An 18,002-nucleotide genomic window follows, 5' to 3' on the forward strand; every position below is an offset into this window, starting at 1 on the left:
GTCATGTATGGATGTGAGAGTTGGATTGTGAAGAAAGCTGAGCGCCGAAGAATTGATGCTTTTGAACTGTGGTGTTGGAGAAGACTCTTGGAGATCCAACCAGTCCATTCTAAAGGAGATCAGTCCTGGGTGTTCATTGGAAGGAATGACGCTAAAGCTGAAACTCCAATACTTTGGCCACCTCATGCAAAGAGTTGACTCATTGGAAAAGACTCTGATGCTGGAAGGGATTGGGGGCAGGAGGAAAAGGGGACGACAGAGGATGAGATGGCTGGATGGCATCACTGATTCGATGGACGTGGATTTGAGTGAACTCCGGGAGTTGGTGATGGATGGGGAGGCCTGGTGTGCTGCAATTCGTGGGGTCGCAAAGGGTCGGACACGACTGAGCGACTGAACTGAACTGAAACTGTGTTAAGTGACGGAGTCAGTTGTCAGAAAAATAAGCTCCCTGGTAACCTACTTCTTGTTCTGTCCAGCAGTTGCCAGTAAATTTCTGGTCCGTATGTGCCGAGCCTGAATCTAAATGTGCCATGCATACCTTTGCCGTGCGTGCCTTGCACACAGGCTCTCTGGGGAAGCACTTGGAACCTTCTCTCTGTGCCCTGCCCCAGTCCCCACACCATGACAGGTTTAGGGGAGCCCTGGAGAAGCTGGCTGTGGCTGGATTTATTCATCCTTTCCCTAGCTTCTCTTTGATTTACTTGTATCCTAAGTAGGAAACGAGAGGTCCACACACTGTATAGTATTTTCCAGGAAATGTGGATGGGCATTCCTTTAAAACAACAAGAGCAACAACTGTGCACTCTGTTCATTAGGAATGCAGCTGAGTATCCTCGAGTGCTTTTTCCTCTTGGGGAATATTTTCTGCAGGTGGTATGGAAGCCTTTCCATAGCCTGCTCTGACCTGTCTTCTCAGGCTGACTGCTTGCTTCCATGAACTCTTGGGTCCAGCCACACTTTATTTATTTATTTATTTATTTATTTTTTCAGCCACACTTTAAAAAACCTTTCCTGCTTCTGAGTTTCTGCTTGTGCCCTTCTGACCCTCCCTCATATGGCCTCTGAAATGGTTTTATTCATCATGACTCAGATTCCCATCTGAGTTTCTCAGAGAGAACCCAGATGAGCATCCTCATTCTCCCTTGAGTGTTTATAGAACTTCTCTCTTCCACTCACAGAGGACTTCTCTGTGGAACATTTGTTGTAGCTGCTGCTCAACAAACGTGTATTGTTTGGTAAGATGCTCAGGAGGGTTTCTGTGAGGAAAGAGCATCTGAGTTGAAATCCGTGTCTTCAAAGGTACCAGCCATGCAAGAATCAGAGAAAGAGCATTAGGTCCAAGAACAGTAGGTGCAGAGGCCTTGAGGCAGGAAGGAGCTTAGCATGTGGGTGATCAAAGGTTTCCTTTTTAAAAAGACTTTTTATACAAGGACTGTATCCCCTTACAGCCTCTAGCATGAAGTAAGGCTGCTAGACTGTCATCTCCATGAGGGTAGATTCCAACTCTGTCTCACTTTTCATGACCAGGACAGCGATTGGTTCATACCAGACACTCAGACAGATGGAGGGATGGATGACTGCTCATTGAGTAACTGAACGACTTCTCTCTGGCCTGATGACAGTTTTGCATCAAAGCCAGAATGGACCAAAGGACTCCTTGCCTTCCTAAATGTGGGTCCGTGCTGAGCAAGCCCCTTCAGCTCTCTGTCTAGGTGGTTCAGCTCACCATGCATTCAGTGAAATAAGAACAGGGCACTTACTTCCTTTTTGGAGGGACATTGTCCACATGAGTGAGATCTCATCTACCAAATGTTTGGAACTTTTGGAAGCTGCTCAATAAATTCAGACAATTCCTACAGCATGGCTCAGCCAGCGGGCAGCCAGAAGTCATCGTATGTGAGGTTTCACCCCAACAGCGTGGGGATCCACTGTGATGGTCCCTGCGCTCACCGCTGTAGGATTCCAAAGCCTCGCACCTCTGTTAAGCTTTTGGAATGTGGACAAAGCATTCCATCATGTTAGCGGGGCACTCGCTTCCATGGTGCTCGGCTTATTGTTGTGGTCATTCCAGGGCTTCTGTCTGGCCTTTGTCTTGCATTCTCTCATGGAGAAGCCTCTGCTACAATCACTCAGAGTAATCCCTAGTGCAGTGGTGCTTTTAGTGAATTGAGGAGGCCGTCCATTCACAGAAGCAGCTCTGTAGTAAAGTCAGTTTTCAGGAGCATCAGGTCTAATAAAGAATTATAATCAAGAGCTTTGTTAAATAATGAGCCTCCCTACTAATACCTTCCCTCTCAAACAACAGTAATAAGCACAATGGTTAAAACTCCCGGCCTGCGTCAGCATTCGGGATAAGCATCAGGCATATAAACTACTCTAGACATCTTTGAAATGGCTAAGTGCAATTTATCCTTTCAGCGCTCTACTTTTCAGTATTGTTTCAGGGTTATAAAATAGTAGAAATAGTGGAAGTGGTGGTCACTTGTTCGGGTAGGGGAGTGGGTGAAGCACTTAGATGCTCTTTCTCCAGTGATACCAAGACATGCCAGTTCACCCCACCAAGGGGTCAAATGTTCTCTAAACAGCAAAAGGAAGTGCTGGTGGAGTGATAGTTTTTAGAAAGAATTCTCAGCGCATTCCTATTTGCAAAGCCGCCCTATTGCTATTACCACTGCCGTGGCAATCCAGACTTGAGTGCAAGTACAGAGACCATATAGGAACTGTCCTGTGGTTCGCGAGCTGAGCTAAACTTGTGGTTCAGCTTCGTTTTTGCACAGCAACAAATGACCTGGGCCGTTTTTCAGCACACAGCCTAGCTGTTTTCACTATTCGACTTGAAATGTCAGGTCCAGCACTGACCTGGTGCAGTAGTCAGGGTCACACATTGCATGTATGCTGCTGGTGATGGTTTATTCACTAAGTCACGTCCAACTCTTGCAGCCCTGTGGATTGTAGCCTGCCAGGCTCCTCTGTCCACAGGATTTCCTGTACTAATGTATAACTGGTAAGGGTGGGAAGAAGAGACAGGATGCGACGGCAGGGTCCATGCCTCCTGGCCTAGCCTGCTTTACCATCTCCCGATTACTGTCTCAGAGGGCATTGCCTGAGATGCAGTTTGGGCTTAGACACGTGGTAGCACTGGATCTAATCATATGACCCTTTTTGCAAATTGAACTGGGGCATCAGTTTGGCAGCTGAATTCCCCCAGTGTTCCCTGGTGCACATGTCACAGCTCCAAAGCATTGGCCAGCCTCTAACATTAGAGGGCCTCTACCTCCCAGGACTCACAGTCCAGATGCTGCCAGGCAAGACCACCAGTGTGCCCAGGGTAACCATGCTCTGGGTCTATCTAAGTAGAGCCCAGTTTGGAATGAACTGGAAAGACTCTCTTAGCAGCAGGAGGGCACATCATGAAAGACTATTATTTGTCCCACAGTTATAATAAAACTTGTTTCTAGCTGGTTTCTATTTATTTCCAGAAGAAGCAATTTTCCCTCTTTCTCAAGAGGTCCCAGGAAGGAATGTTTGACTCTTAATAGTCAACAGATAAGGAAAGTCTCCTTGAATCCTTCTGGATGAAAATCTTCCTATTAGACCCTTATGCATGATCAAACAAACTCAGTTTTAAGGGCATGTTTTCCACCTGTTAGGACTAGTTTTCTAGTCCTAAATAAAATTCATGACTAGGAGACTGAGGGTGTACTCGATGGACTATTTTAGCTTTTGCCTTTAGTTCTTTTGGGATTTGCATCATGTTAATATGACTCTAAACCAAAAACTGTGAGCCTTAGAGCCTGCAACTGCAAACCAAACCCTAGGCTAACAATTCTCTCCAAAGTCCTAATTATATTTCCAATTAAATCCACTTTATGCCTTCACTCATACAAAATACTCTGAGCACCCAATGTAATTAGGTACTATAGTACTAGTATTTATTCACCATGAAGATGAGTGAGATAAAGCAAGAGAGAACAACCATCGCCTCTGCTGAGTCTGGTGGGAAAGACAGACGTGGACACAAATGATAAATGCAATATGCCAGGGGCTAGATTCATGGGTCTGACACAGTGCGGTGGGGAGAGGAAGAGTCATTCTTGCGGGACTAGGGGAGGTTTTGCTGAGACAAGGACAGAATTGGAATTTGTTCTTGGCCGGGGGCTTCGCCAGACAGACTCAAGAAAGCGCATTCCCATTGGGGAAACCACATGGGTGGGATCTGCAATGCTGGAGCTTCAGGAGAACTTGATGTGTCTGTGAGGCAGGAAGAAAACGCAGAAGTATCTGGAGACATACTAGAGACAAGGGACAAAGGGCCTTCACCTAGAACAGTTCTGGACCCTGTGACACATAAGCAACTAAAGTCCAAAGGGCTCTACCATGCAGCCTTTTATTATTGTTATTTATGTAATTTTTTTGCCACGCTGGGTCTTCAGCGCTTCACGTCGGCTTTCTCTAGTTGCAGTAAGCGGGGGCTGCTCATCGCAGTGACGTCTCTTGTCGCAGAGCACGGGCTGTAGGACGTGGGGTCAGTAGTTTCAGCACATGGGCTTAGTTGCCCCACAGCATGTGGAATCTTCCTGGACCAGCGACCGAACCCAGGTCCCCTGCATTGGCAGGCAGATTCTCAACCTCTGGACCACTAGGGAAGTCCCTCCCACACAGTCTACCAATAATATTATTACATTATTTGTAAAATAGGGGTAAGAGTAGCTACCTTCTTAACTGGAAACATAAGGAGCAAGTAAGAGAATATATGTGATGTGGTCAATCAATGCTGATCGCTAACTATTTACAAATGTTGAATTCGCGTTAAACCAAGACTAATGCTAACATTTTGTGGGAAACCTATGATTGATGATATAGGCCAGGTCTCCTTGGTCAGGTCAGTGCAGAAGTCCGGAGTTGGGTAGATCAGTTGAGGTCAGGTAACCCCACCACTTGATTTCTGAGAACAGCCCCGATGGGATTTACAGCTTCGGCCCCATCCCTTGGCCAAGTTTGCAGTGTGGGGAGGACACGGAGAAGCTCATTCTGTCCTCAGATTTCTTTCCATGTGGGGATCAAGGAGGGGGGCCCAAGCCTTGGATCATGAAGATGTCCTAGCCTCTCCTTATGTAAGATGATAATGTCAAGGGTGCCTGGCACCAGCAAGGGAACGTTTCCTCCCTCCAAGGCTCCTCATCCCCACATGATGACTAGGTGCCTGCTGATATTAGACCTTGCAGACTGCCTTGAAAGCCCTTGTTTCTCTCCCCCTTTTTCTTTAATAGCTGTATTGCAGAGTGGGTTGTGTTTATGCCTCCTGGCAGTGATTATTACCTTAAGCAAATTTTTAGTAGACTTTTTTTTTTCTTTTGATCTATCTTATGATCACAGCAAATTGGGCAGAAAGCACAGAGAACGCCCATTCACTTCTTCTCCCTGAAACACACAAGAGCCCCGCCCCCCCATCAACATCCCCCATTGGAAGGCACAGTTGTGACCGTCAGTGGATCAACAATGACAAGTCATTATCATCCACATTCCATACTTTACTTTAGTCTTCACTCTTGGCGTTATACCGTCTGTAGGAATTGCTGACTTTATACGAGAAACTGTCCCCAGGAAAGCCTGTTCAAATAATTTAGTGTGAGGCTTGTGATGCTAACTTATTTTCAAATAACCTGATTTGAAGGAAAGCATTGAAGGTGGAGTAGAAGGAGAAAAGAGAGAAAGATAGACATGATGGGAGGAAGGAAAGAAAGAAGAGCGAGGACATCCACTCACCCAGGCGGGTCCCACCCCCAATCTCAGAAGCTCATCACCAAGAGAGGTTAATGATTACTCTTGCCTAAAATGCCCATGCTTTACTCCTGTTTCCTAAGTCTTTTTCTGCCGTCTCACAGTGTCTCCGGGCCTTCCTTTTCCTGGAAGGAGAATTCTGCCTTTGAATCTTTCCTTGAAGCTTTTCACACACATCCTCCAGGCCTCTGAGATGAGGCCCCCAAAATGTGAAAGAGGAAAGTTTTATTTTGAAATAAAAGGCTCAGAAACAGATTGAGGCAGTTCTAGAGATTTTTTTTTTTCAGCACCTAAGATAGCTTATTTTAAGTGCTCTTGGAAAGTTCTTCTGAGGAAAGCTAAGTCAGCCTCTTGGGCTGACAGATGAAACCTTCTGAGAAGTTGGCTGCCCCCAGAGCCCTGGGCAATGCTGAGACGTCCTTCCAAACAGGGACCCAAACAGCTGAAGGGCTCCAGTTACCCAAGACGTGAGTGACATGGACACTTGGGCAGTTGGAGAAAAGGAAGGAGTGGGCAAGGGAGCTGGAGGAGGAAAGGTCAGAGGAGAAAGAAGGGCAGTGACAAGAGGGAGGGGGCAGTGAGGAGGAGGAAGGCAGGGCTGGCTGAGCCATGGCTGTCCCTCAGTCTGAGGAGATCGAACTGCCCCTGACCACACCCCCACTGGACTTTGGGGACAGGGTGGTGCCCTGCTGTGAGCCTCAGGGTGTGATTGGCTGTTTACCAACCCTGCTCAGGCCGGAAGTAGAAACCCCTCTGGCCTTCATCACTAAAGTCCCCTCACGCCAAACAACCACGGTACATGAAGCTGGCCATCCTGGACCCAGCAAGCAGAGTTTGTGCTGAACCTTTGATTCAGGATTTAAAGATGTTATTGAGTTTTTTCCGAACAGTGCATTAAAGTGCACACCCATTTAAATGTGTTGATTTTACCCCATTTCTGCTCTTTTGCACTTTCTGTATTTTTCTACAATGATTGTGGATAGCACTGATAGTGATAAAGATAAATGATTGCCATTATAAACACTGAATTGGCTTGAAAAAATTCACAAAGTAATTTGTAAAATTTTATAGAGAAATCAAAAATTTAACCTTGGTTAACGTGTGAGATGGAATTGAAACAAGGGCTGGGAGTTGCCAACTTTTTAAACCGTGTCTATATTGTTTGACCTGGTAAAACCAGTGTGTATTAGTTTTATCATTTATTTTAAGGTAAACTCAAACACTTTTTTATTTTTGTCATTTGAAAAAAAAATTTGTTGAACGGTATTTTCTTGGCTCTTTAGCAAATCCTTTCTGCCAATTTTGCATGCTCTGGACCACCTGACAAAAATTGAATTTGGCGTTTGTCCCCTATATGAGTCATAGAGGCCTTTCTGTCACAAGCAGATGTTCACTGTATGAATTCATATGTGTGCATTAATTCAGAGCTTCAATAACTTTATTTCAACTATGAAGTTTCAAGCTGACAGAATAGTCTGGAAAATAATTTAACAAATATTCCTGACCCACCATTTAGATTTAACAAATGTTATTTTTCCATGCTTGCTTCACATCCTTTAAAAAAAATAATAAAATACTACAGTTACTTATCCTCTGCTTTCATCTCAGCAGCATCTGTTTCCCTGAAGTTGGTGTGTATCTTCCTCTCCAGTGTTTTACACTTTTATTTTATGTGTGTATTCTCAAACACTATGCACTGTTATTTCATATTTTAAAAGTGAAATTGGTCAGTCATGTTCGACTCTTTGTGACCCCATGGACTGTAAGTGCATAGAATTCTCCAGGCCAGAATAATGGAGTGGGTAGCCTTTCCCTTCTCCAGGGGATCTTCTCAACCCAGGAATTGAACCCAGGTCTCCCATATTGCAGGCAGATTCTTTACCAGCTGAGCCACCAGGGAAGCCAAAGAATACTGGAGTGGGTAACCTATCCCTTCTCCAGCAGATCTTCCCAACCCAGGAATCTAACTGGGGTCTCCTGCATTGCAGGCAGATTCTTTACCAGCTGAACTACCAGGGAAACCCTATTTTAAAACTAAACCCAAATATTTTGGTGAAAGTGAAAGTGAAGTCACTCAGTCGTGTCCGACTCTTTGCAACCCCATGGACTGTAGCCTACCAGGCTCCGTCCATGGAATTTTCCAGGCAAGAATATTGGAGTGGGCTGCCATTTCCTTCTCCAGAGGATCTTCCCAACCCAGGAATTGAACCCGGGTCTCCTGCATTGCAGGCAGACGCTTTACCATCTGAGCCACCAGGGAAGCCCTAATATTTTGGTGCTGCTTACATAATTACTTTTTGATGTTTTTCATCAACTTTTTTTTTGAGATTTGTCCAAGTAAATATATGTAGCTCTGGTTCATTCATTTTCATTGCTGAATAGCTATTCTATTGTAACTTATTTATCCATTCTCTTATTGATTCAAGACATTTCTGATTTTTCCCATTGTAAAAAGTGCTGCATTGGACATCTTGTCTGTGTCTTCTTGTACACTTGAGTCAGAGTACATTCCTGGGTTGTCTGAGCAGTGGGACTGATGGGTCACTGAAACACCTTTCAAAATTTAAGAAGAGAGAAATGTGCATGGTTTTAGGTTTTCTTCTGGAAGTTTGGTTTTAATAATAATTCTGGGTCATTTCATTTCATCTAAGGATAAATTCTTCACTTCCATTCTCTACTTCTTTCCCAAAGTTCAAAACTGGGAAACCTCTTAATCAAAGCCCAGATTATGAACAATCTATCATTCAGAACTCAAAGAACTGGAAATTCCCTGGTGGTCCAGTGGCTTTAGGACTCTGTGTTTTCACTGCCCAGGGCCCAGGTACAATCCCTGGTCGGGGAACTAAGATCCCACAAAGCCACATGGTCAAAAAAAAAGAACTAACTCAGCCTGAAGCTAAAGTGGAAACTGGCCAATAAGTTACTTTTTCTTTCTTTTCTCTCCAAATATTGCACAGCAATTTGAAACATTAAACAAGATGCCAAGATCAATGAGCTTATTCAAAAAAGAAAATAGGTTTTGGTAACTAGGATGATGGATTTAGAATCCCGAATGGTTCTGAACCAGGCTGAAGGACGGCCCCGTGCTGTTCCCTGATGGGGGTCCCATAATGGCATTTTCCCCTCCTTCTAGATCAATTTCAGCATGTGGGCATCAGCAGATTCTGGGTGATGGATAGGCAGCTTCATTTTAATAGCCTGTTGGTTCCAAGTGACCTATGGCCTTTCCAGAAGAGGGAAGATAAACCCTGCTGCCACTGCCCTGTTCCCGCCTCACGCCAACCCTGGGATCCATCACGCCTCTCAGTCTGAGTGCCCCCAAAGCTGACAGGCCTCTGACAGGCCAGCGGCTGCCTGGTACCTGCGCTCACCTGAGCTTTCAGCCCCTCCCCGTGTGAGCACCTGCCCTGAGGTGTGCAGCACCTGTTCCCAACCTTCCTGAGACTTCTCGGTGCTGCAGGCACCTCAGCCCATGTGCCCCAAAGAGTGCCGCAGGCACTGGCTGTGACACAACGTGGCCTCTGGTGGCCTAGGGCTAAATCTGTTGCATTTTAGTAGTTACTAATTTCCAGGCATATTTCACAAGTTTTATTGCTGAAGACAAGGCTAAAAGGCTAAAATAAGCATTTAAGTTAAAAAAAAAAAAGTTTTAAAGAAAAATATTAAGTACATAAAAGTGGGAGTGTCTGTGACACATGCTTTGAAGAGCACGTGCAGGTAACTAGATTTAGGAAACATCGCCTGAGCCAAAGCAGTCTGGGGTAAGGACTCCAAGTCACTGGATTTCCATGCACTTCACTCACCTGTAGATTGGTTTGGGCCTGTCGTTTTGATTCTCTGTTTGCTGCTGCTGCTGCTAAGTCGCTTCAGTCGTGTCCAACTCTGTGCGACCCCATAGACAGCAGCCCACTAGGCTCCCCCATCCCTGGGATTCTCCAGGCAAGAACACTGGACTGGGTTGCTATTGCCTTCTCCAATGCATGAAAGTGAAAAGTGAAAGTGAAGTCGCTCAGTCATGTCCAACTCTTAGCAACCCCATGGACTACAACCATTTTCCGGGCAAGAGTACTGGAGCGGGTTGCCATTGCCTTCTCCGGATTCTCTGTTTACCAACCTGGAAAATATGGGGGTTGGACTAATCAGTGATTCTTAGCCCCGTCTTTACCTTTGAATCTCCTGGGCAGTGTTTGAGTACTGATCCTCCCATCCTCTCCAGACCCACTCAGTTAACATCTCTAGCTCAGTGTGGTTTAGAAGCTTCTCCAGGTAGTTATAGGCAGGCGAGACTGAGACTCACTAGACACAGCGATGTCTGAGGTTCCTCCCAGGTCTAAGGTTAATTGATTTTCTGATCCCGCAGACAGAAAATGAATGCAAAGTAAGTGCCAATGCATTAACAGCAGAGGAGGCTCGTTGTCCCCTCAGGCTCAGCCCCTCAGGTGTAATCTTTAACCGCTGCCCAGGCCTGGGGCGACGCTGAAGGCAGGGGCCACGTCCTTTCTCTTGGTTTCACCAGTTCCTAGGACAGCAGCTGATGTGGAGTAGTTAATAGATATTGGATGAAAGAATGATAAATTGAAGTTCAGGAACATAGGTTTATCGGGGCATCTAGGATTAATCATGTGATCAGAGGTGAGTAGACAGATACACAGGAGAGGGTTTTTTTGTACCATGATTCCAGTTTATCAGTTTTTCAAGGGATCTCTCCTGGGTCCAAGAAGTGGAGCCAGTCTTTGTCCCCGGTGGTCTCTTCCTGGTGAATGGGATCAGGAGGATACTTGGTGACCACACAGAAAAGGTGGACCTTCTGTATGTGCTATTTCTATACAGTTCTGGTGATCCCATAACCTGGCCTCCATTTCTTTAAGGCTGTTTTTACGTAAAGGGTCAAAAATTGACCAGCCAGAATCAGAGTCCCTGTTGGACTTCCTAGTGACACGATGATAGATTTTCCTCCTCCAGTTTCCCTTTGTGAATATTCACACAGACCCTCACCCCGCCATTTACACTTGTTACCACAACACCGCCTCCTGAGTGTCGGGTTGTTTTGGGTTGAGTTGGGCTGCTTGCTCACAGCATACTTGGGACAGGCGCTTTAATCTCCTCAGTAAGTCGCTCAGATCACCCTGCAAGATGGGTTACTTCTGGAAAGCCATCCTGGAGACAGCTAATCCTGTCCTTCTTGCAGGCTTGACTTACGGAGATGGCATCTGCTGATCTCGCTTTCTGAGAGCAGTCTTATTTTGAGTACTGCAGTGCTTCGTCCACCTTCTACAATTACTGCGACTAAAAATACTTCAGAGGGTGAAGAATCTTCAAGGGGACTTTGCAACCTGGCCTGTCCTCCTTGTATCTTGATGCCATATTTCAAGGCAGTATCCTTGTTGCTGTGCTAAGCTGCGTATTACCCGATAGACCAATATTTCAGATGATAGTTGATTGTAGGCCAGCCTTTATGCTGACCTTTCTGATCTTTTTGCCTTTTCCCTACAAACGCATCCAAGACTCATGTTGCTGTTATTCTCCTGAACCCAGTACAACCACCGTTTTGACTCAATGTGCAGAATTAGCCGCCTTCCCTGTGCCTCATGCCAAGGCTTCATTTTCTCACATAGATGTGAGTGTCCATCCATGGGTATCAGCCATGATAACCCTTCAGGCCCCTGCCCTCTCCCACCACCAATAGTATAATTTGGGATATTCCAGAGAAACCTAAGACCAGAAGAACAGAGATGTATTTGTGTTGCACAAGTGCTATAATTTTCTAGAGAAAATTATGAAACATACTGCTACAAGTCCAAACTGAACTCTGGGTGCTCCACATTCCTGTTTGCCATTGATTCTGTTACTGAAGGGAACGTGAATCTGCTCTCCCGATGTGTAGCAAAGCCAATCTACTGATACCAGTTTGTGCTGAAGGAAAGTACAGGGAGCCAAGCAAGGAGAATGGGCAGCTCATGCTCAAGAGATCTGAACTCCCTGATGGCTTTCAGGGAAGAGTTTTTAAAGACAGGGTGAGGGAGAGGGTCATGGGTGTGTGATCAGCTTCTCCATAATTCCCTGATTGGTTGATGATGAGATAACAGAAAGATGTTTTGGGAATCTCAGTTTTCTGGTTCCAGCTGGTCTGGGGTCTATATGCTGGTGGTCAGCATACAGCCAACTTCTACCTGGTGGGGTTTTAGTATCTGCAGAACAACTCAAGGATATGGCTCAGGGTATTATCTACAGCCCTTGAGGAGCAACTAAAGGTCCTTGGCTTTGTTTAATGACTAAACTATTACTAATTTTGTCCTGTTTGACTGTTCTCCTTTGTTTCTGCATTTTCTCACTTCTCTGATTAAATTTCTTCTTTGGAACTTGAAGAAGGTCTGGGAGGCTAAAGCTTTTCTATAGACAAGAGGTGGAGGACACAGGGGAGTCTCTCTTAGGGAAGGCCCTACAGGTCTTGCTTGGTTTCAATTTGACGAGCTCTGTGTCACTCAGAGTCCCTCACATGCCGGTCAGTTGCCAGTCCTGGATTTCAGTTGTATATTTGTTAGACTCCACCACCTTGCTGCCCCTGGTTTTCAGCATAAATAAAAGCAAGTGCTTCCACCATACAAAAATGGAGGAGTGACTTTGAGGACTTGCTCTTGTGTTAAGGAAAATCTTTCTTAAACTTAATTTCTATGTTTCTTCCTGTACCTGTGGTCTAATTGCACCATAGGGAGTGGCTGTGTCTGTAGGTCCTTGCATGTGATTAAAACATTTAAAGGACATACAAAAAAGTGGAGACAGTGATTACTTTAGGGAAGAGTACTGATGAACTGGGTGGGGTGGGAAGAGACATTATTTTTTTACTTTACTTTTAACTTTTGGTACTGCTTTAGACTTCTTCATTCATTAAGTAAGACATTATGTCTGAGATTATATGATCTTCTGAGTCCCTTCTGTACACATGTGCTCAGTCGAGTCCAACTCTTTGCAATCCCTTAGGCCATAACCCACCAGGCTCCTCTGTCCATGGGATTTCCCAGGCAAGAATACTGGAGTGGGTTGCTATTTCCTACTCCAAGGAATTTTCCCAAACCAGAGATTGAACTCGTGTCTCCTACATTAGCAGGTGGATTCTTTACCACTGAGCCACCTGAGGAGCAGTCCCTTCTCTAAGAGTTTGTAATTCTCTTGTGTGAGGGTTTATTTTGTACTTTCTTTCTACAGTCTCTTTACTGAATTCAGTTTGGTTGGTTATATAGAAACACCTCATTTTTCCAAGCATTACCTGAGAATGAAATTTTCCACACTGTGAATTCTCCAGGTTAAGGATTCTAATTCCTTTACATTGTTGAAGTTTGGAGTAATTACTAATGGAATACTTATAAGTTGTGTTACATCCCTTCCTACCCTCTTTTTATACAGCTTTATTGAGAAACAGTTCACCTACCATAACATTCACCTGTTGAAATTTGAGTGGTATTCAGCATATTCACAGAGATGGACAACCATCACCGCAGTCTAATATTAGGGCATTTCAACACCCCACAGAGAAACTCCATACCCAGTAAGTGGTCAGCCCTGCTAATTGTAGTTCTGTCTCTATGGATTGGCCTATTCTAGACATTCCACATAAATGGAATCATATAGTATGTGGTCCTTTGTTTCTATCCTCTTAAACAGATCAGAGTTAACAGTGTTTTGCCTTTTTCTGATAAATCTGGCTTGCTGTTGTTGACAGTATGCTTATGATGACTTCAAGAAATACCAAGGCAGGGAGGCCGTTTGACTTACATTCCCTGGTCCATTAAGATGTACATGACCCTCTCTCTTGCCCAAGTCATCAAATGACTTCAATGCCTTGTCCCATGACTTTTAACCCCTGTTTTAACCATCATTTCTTTTCTGGTTCCCCCAATTTTGCAAAGTTGGACCAATAGCTCCTAAATTAGATCAGATCCAAAGTCTCATGCCTTCTCTTGACCTAGGCTCATAATATAACTCAAATGTAAACCTCTTTGGTATCTCTCTTTCTCCTGGAGTGATGAAATGAACCGACATCTTCCTCCTTTTATTGCTATCTTGAGCATCTCGTATCATCCTGCCAGCTAAATTCCTCTTTAGCAATAAATCCCCCACAAGTATTTTATGATCTCTCTGGTTTAAGCGGTGTTAAACCCTTTGATTCCTTGTATCCTTCCTCTCCCCTTTCTTAAAATAGTCTGTAGCCCTATGTCGAGGACTTTCTCCACTTCCCTTTCTCTAAAATTGCCTAATTGTAAAGGAACAGTTTCTCTGAAGAACATGCATGAGCATAACATTTCTGAATGCAAACCTCCAGGCAGGGTGGGGCAAGGCAACCCCTAAGTCAGTGTGGCACATGTCTGCCAAGGCCAAGGGCATCTGAGTGTTTACAGGGAGAGAGGATACTTGACTGTCCTGGGCAGTAGCATCTCTGTAAGTATCTTCTTTATCTTTCGGTGGGCATGGTGTGAAGAGGGCAAGTTTACTCTGGGGCACTGTTTCCAGTTTGGGTCAGACTCTTCCAGGGTTGTTGGAGGTCTGAGTCAGAATGGCAGGGAGGGAGTTGTCACCACTCTGAATTTGGTCAGAGGAACATGAGACGGTCGGACCAGGAGTATGTCACAGGAATTTGGGGTTTCATGGCTTCGTACGCTCATTGTCAGGATAAGCCCAGAAGTTTGAAAGGGCACCCTTGCCGGGAGGAGTTCTAAGACGTGGTAAATCTGGAGACCCAAGAAAATTGAGTCTGTGTCAGGGAAACCAAGTCTTCATTGGGCCTGATGTGGGCAGGGAAAGGATGACAAGAGAGCCTGGCATAGAGCAGACCCAGGAAGTATCTGCCCAGTGACTGAACCACAGGTGTTGAGTCCGAGCAGCTGGTGGCAACTTTCTGACATGAGATGCTGAGGAAAATTTTCAGGCTTGGCTCTGTGGGAAAAGCTGTAATTTAGGACTGACCTGCGGGGGTGCAGATGAGCAAGTAGAAGTCAGTGTGCGTGTGGGAGTCCTGGTGTGGGAAGTGAGAAAAGAACCTGGACTTGAAATCACTTAAGTGGCCCTGAATTGAGGCTGGGCACCAGAGAACAGTCTGGGTGCATCCAGCTCTGGACAATCTGATAGCAGGGGAGCCTGCTGACCTCAGGCCTGGGCAAGGGACACCCCGGCTCAACCTGGGATCAGCAGAATCCAGGCAGCCCCACAGCACCGTGCTCGGTGGGTTCACACTTGGTGGGCCAGGAAGCAGGCCTCCATAAGTGGCCCAGCACTGCCCCCTGGTGGTACACCCCATCAAGCGCACACTGACTTAAAAGAATCCCTTCAGGAGCCTTCTTTATTTACAACTTGGTGGATGCTCTCGGCCTTTGAGCTTTGGGACTAATTATGCTAACCTGCATGGGCCCAATCCTGCTGTGATGTGATAATAATAATCTGGAAAAAAATGTATTTCGTGCCTCTGTTTCCACCAACTGTCTAATCCAGTTAGCCCTAAGAAATTCCCACTTAGTAGACGTTTGAGTGTGCATGCTCAGTCGTATCCAACTGTTTGCGATCCCATGGAGTGACCCACCAGGCTCCTCTCTTCATGGGATTCTCCAGGCAAGAATACTGGAGTGGGTTGCCATCCACTTCTCCAGGGGATCTTCCCAATCCAGGGGTTCTTCCCAATCCAGGGGTTGAACTCGTGTCTCCTGCATCTCCTGCACTGGTAGGCAATTCTTTACCCCTGAGCCACCTGGGAAGAGTAAATGCTTAGTATGTGTTCACAGGCATTGTGCTAGATCCTTTACAGGCATCAAACTAACTTGTAATTGCTAGGAGAGGTGCTCTAATTATTCACATGTGACAGATGCGTGAGCTGGTACTAAAAGAGAGGTCTCACTCTTGCTGCAAAGGGGTGACCTTCAGTTCTGAGTGCCACCAACCTGTTAGCAACAGAACCCCCCGGCCCCACCCATAACAGTGGGAGTGAGAGTAGAGAATGGAATGGGTGAGGGCACTTCTGTTTTATGTTTAATTAACATATTTTTATGATGAATATGTGTTATTTTTCTATATATTTTAAAATTAGGCTAAATTCTGGGTGTCCCATGATGAAGGGATGTGGCCCGTCTCACATATCCAGATGAAGACAGCCAGGAAGGAGGGGCAGGAAAAGGAAGCAGGCTCTTTCACCCTGAGAGGCAGGGATCCAGATGAGTTTGGTAGCTGAAGAGTTGGGGGGGTAGTTTATTCTGTGTGCATTTCCGGAGTGCAGACCTGGGGCCAGGGGAGCAGCGCTCTCAAGGCAGGGTTCAGTCGCATGTCCAAGCATGTTACTAGCCAGAAAGGGCTGCCGCATGGGTGAAAATGGTGGCCTGTGGAGATGAGACATCTCTGGAAGACGCTGACTGGAGGCCACTGGGGAGTTTATACAGGAGACTTGTTGGTTGGGCAGGGGGAGACTCTTTAGAAGGTGGGCCCTCAGTTCCAAAGCCTCTGCTGTCTGTCTGTCCCCCGACCTGCCTTCTCCCCAAGGGGCAGGAGTGTGTGTTCTCACCTGTAGGTGGCAGCCTTGACTCAGTAGGGGCCCAGCCTGCTCCATGCAGGGGTTCTTACCTTTGGCCCTGTATCTTCCCAAGGAGAAGGGGATGCCAGAGGATGAGATGGTCGGATGGCATCACCAACTCAATGGACATGGGTTTGGGTGGACTCTGGGAGTTGGTGATGGACAGGGAGGCCTGGCGTGCTGCAGTCCATGGGGTTGCAAAGAGTCGAACATGACTGAGCGACTGAACTGAACTGAACTGAACTGAACTCACCTGAGATTGTTTACGAACTCCTAATGCCTGGAGAGTGAGAGGTGAAAGAGGGGGAGGACTGCACCCCAGAGTGTGATGAAGTTGGTTTGGGTGTGGCCTGGGCAGTCGTAGAGCTCCCCGGTGGTTCTAGAGGGAGTGACTGAGCTGTGACTCTGTCATTGCTGTGGGGTCCGTGGCCCGCTTTTTTCACCTTCTATGCTCTCAGTCTTCTGCAGGGGGTGCCTGGACACACAGGAGGAAACTGGGAGCATCAGGAGAGGTGTCACAAAAAGCTGGAAAGAATACAAGCTCATTAGAATGGAGAAAAGACTCCCCTGAAACATGGGTAGAGAGGAGACAGGAGCCCACACAGCACCCAGGAGGGAGCAGCAGGCATTGCATTCCCTCAGGAAATAAGTTCAGTCAGGCCATGCAGAGGGCAAGCAGTCCTCTAGAATCCTCCAGAGGACAGGACTGGGGAAGTTAGACTGGTCTTCTGTAGCAGGGGCTTTGGCTTCTGGCCAAGTGGTGGCATTCCTGGGATTCATGCCTCTTTGGGGACCTGGCAGAAGTGCATCCACAGGGAGGTTGAGGGTCTCCTGAGACAGAGATTAGCCTGAGGGAAATTGGGCTCCTGCTGTGACGGTGAACTGACCCAAGCGCCTGCCCTCAGCTCTGCTCCAGCCCAGCGTTGGTATCCACAGAGAAGGGGCCCTCCATTCATCACAGCACATACAGCTTTTTCTATAGCGCCCAGGTCACTGGGGAAAACCACGCTGCTCTGGCCAGGGTGGGACGAGGTGAGGCAAGTCCATGTCAAACTTGAGGAGGCAACAAAAGACTCAATCATTAGTAAGACTGGTGAGATTTGACCAATATTTTCAAAATCAGAGTTGATGCAAAAGAATGCGTGATGGACAAAATATCAAGATTTTGAATTAAGATGGGATGGGATTAGTGGGTTTTCCTTTTGCCCTAATTCCATTGTGGCATGGCTCTGCTCTGGACTCTCCACCAAAGCGCAGGCAAAGGGCAGAGGGGTATCTTCTCCCACTTTCCACCTGCACTTTGCCTGAGTCACCCATCAGCTCTGGCACCTAGAGAACTTCAGATCTTTGGTCCTGCTGGGAACTGTGGCGGTGGGCAGAGCAGTGGTGCCACCTAGCGGGACACTCAGGCAGAGCACCAGAGGGCTTGTTACACATGTGGAAGACGTGGCTTGTGGACTTGTGGCAGTGGAAGTGGGCAGCCAGGGGCTTGGGAACAGACAGACTAGGGGGTGTTGAGCAGTGTTGCTGAGATGCTGTTAGTTCTTAGGGTATGCTTCCCTGGTGACTCAGCTGGTAGAGAACCCGCCTGCAATGCGGGAGACCTCGGTTTGATCCCTGGGTTGGGAAGATCCCTGGAGAAGGGAAAGGCTACCCATTCCAGTATTCAGGC

The sequence above is a fragment of the Bos indicus x Bos taurus genome, chromosome 19 (assembly GCF_003369695.1).
Source record: "Bos indicus x Bos taurus breed Angus x Brahman F1 hybrid chromosome 19, Bos_hybrid_MaternalHap_v2.0, whole genome shotgun sequence".
NCBI lineage: Eukaryota > Metazoa > Chordata > Mammalia > Artiodactyla > Bovidae > Bos > Bos indicus x Bos taurus.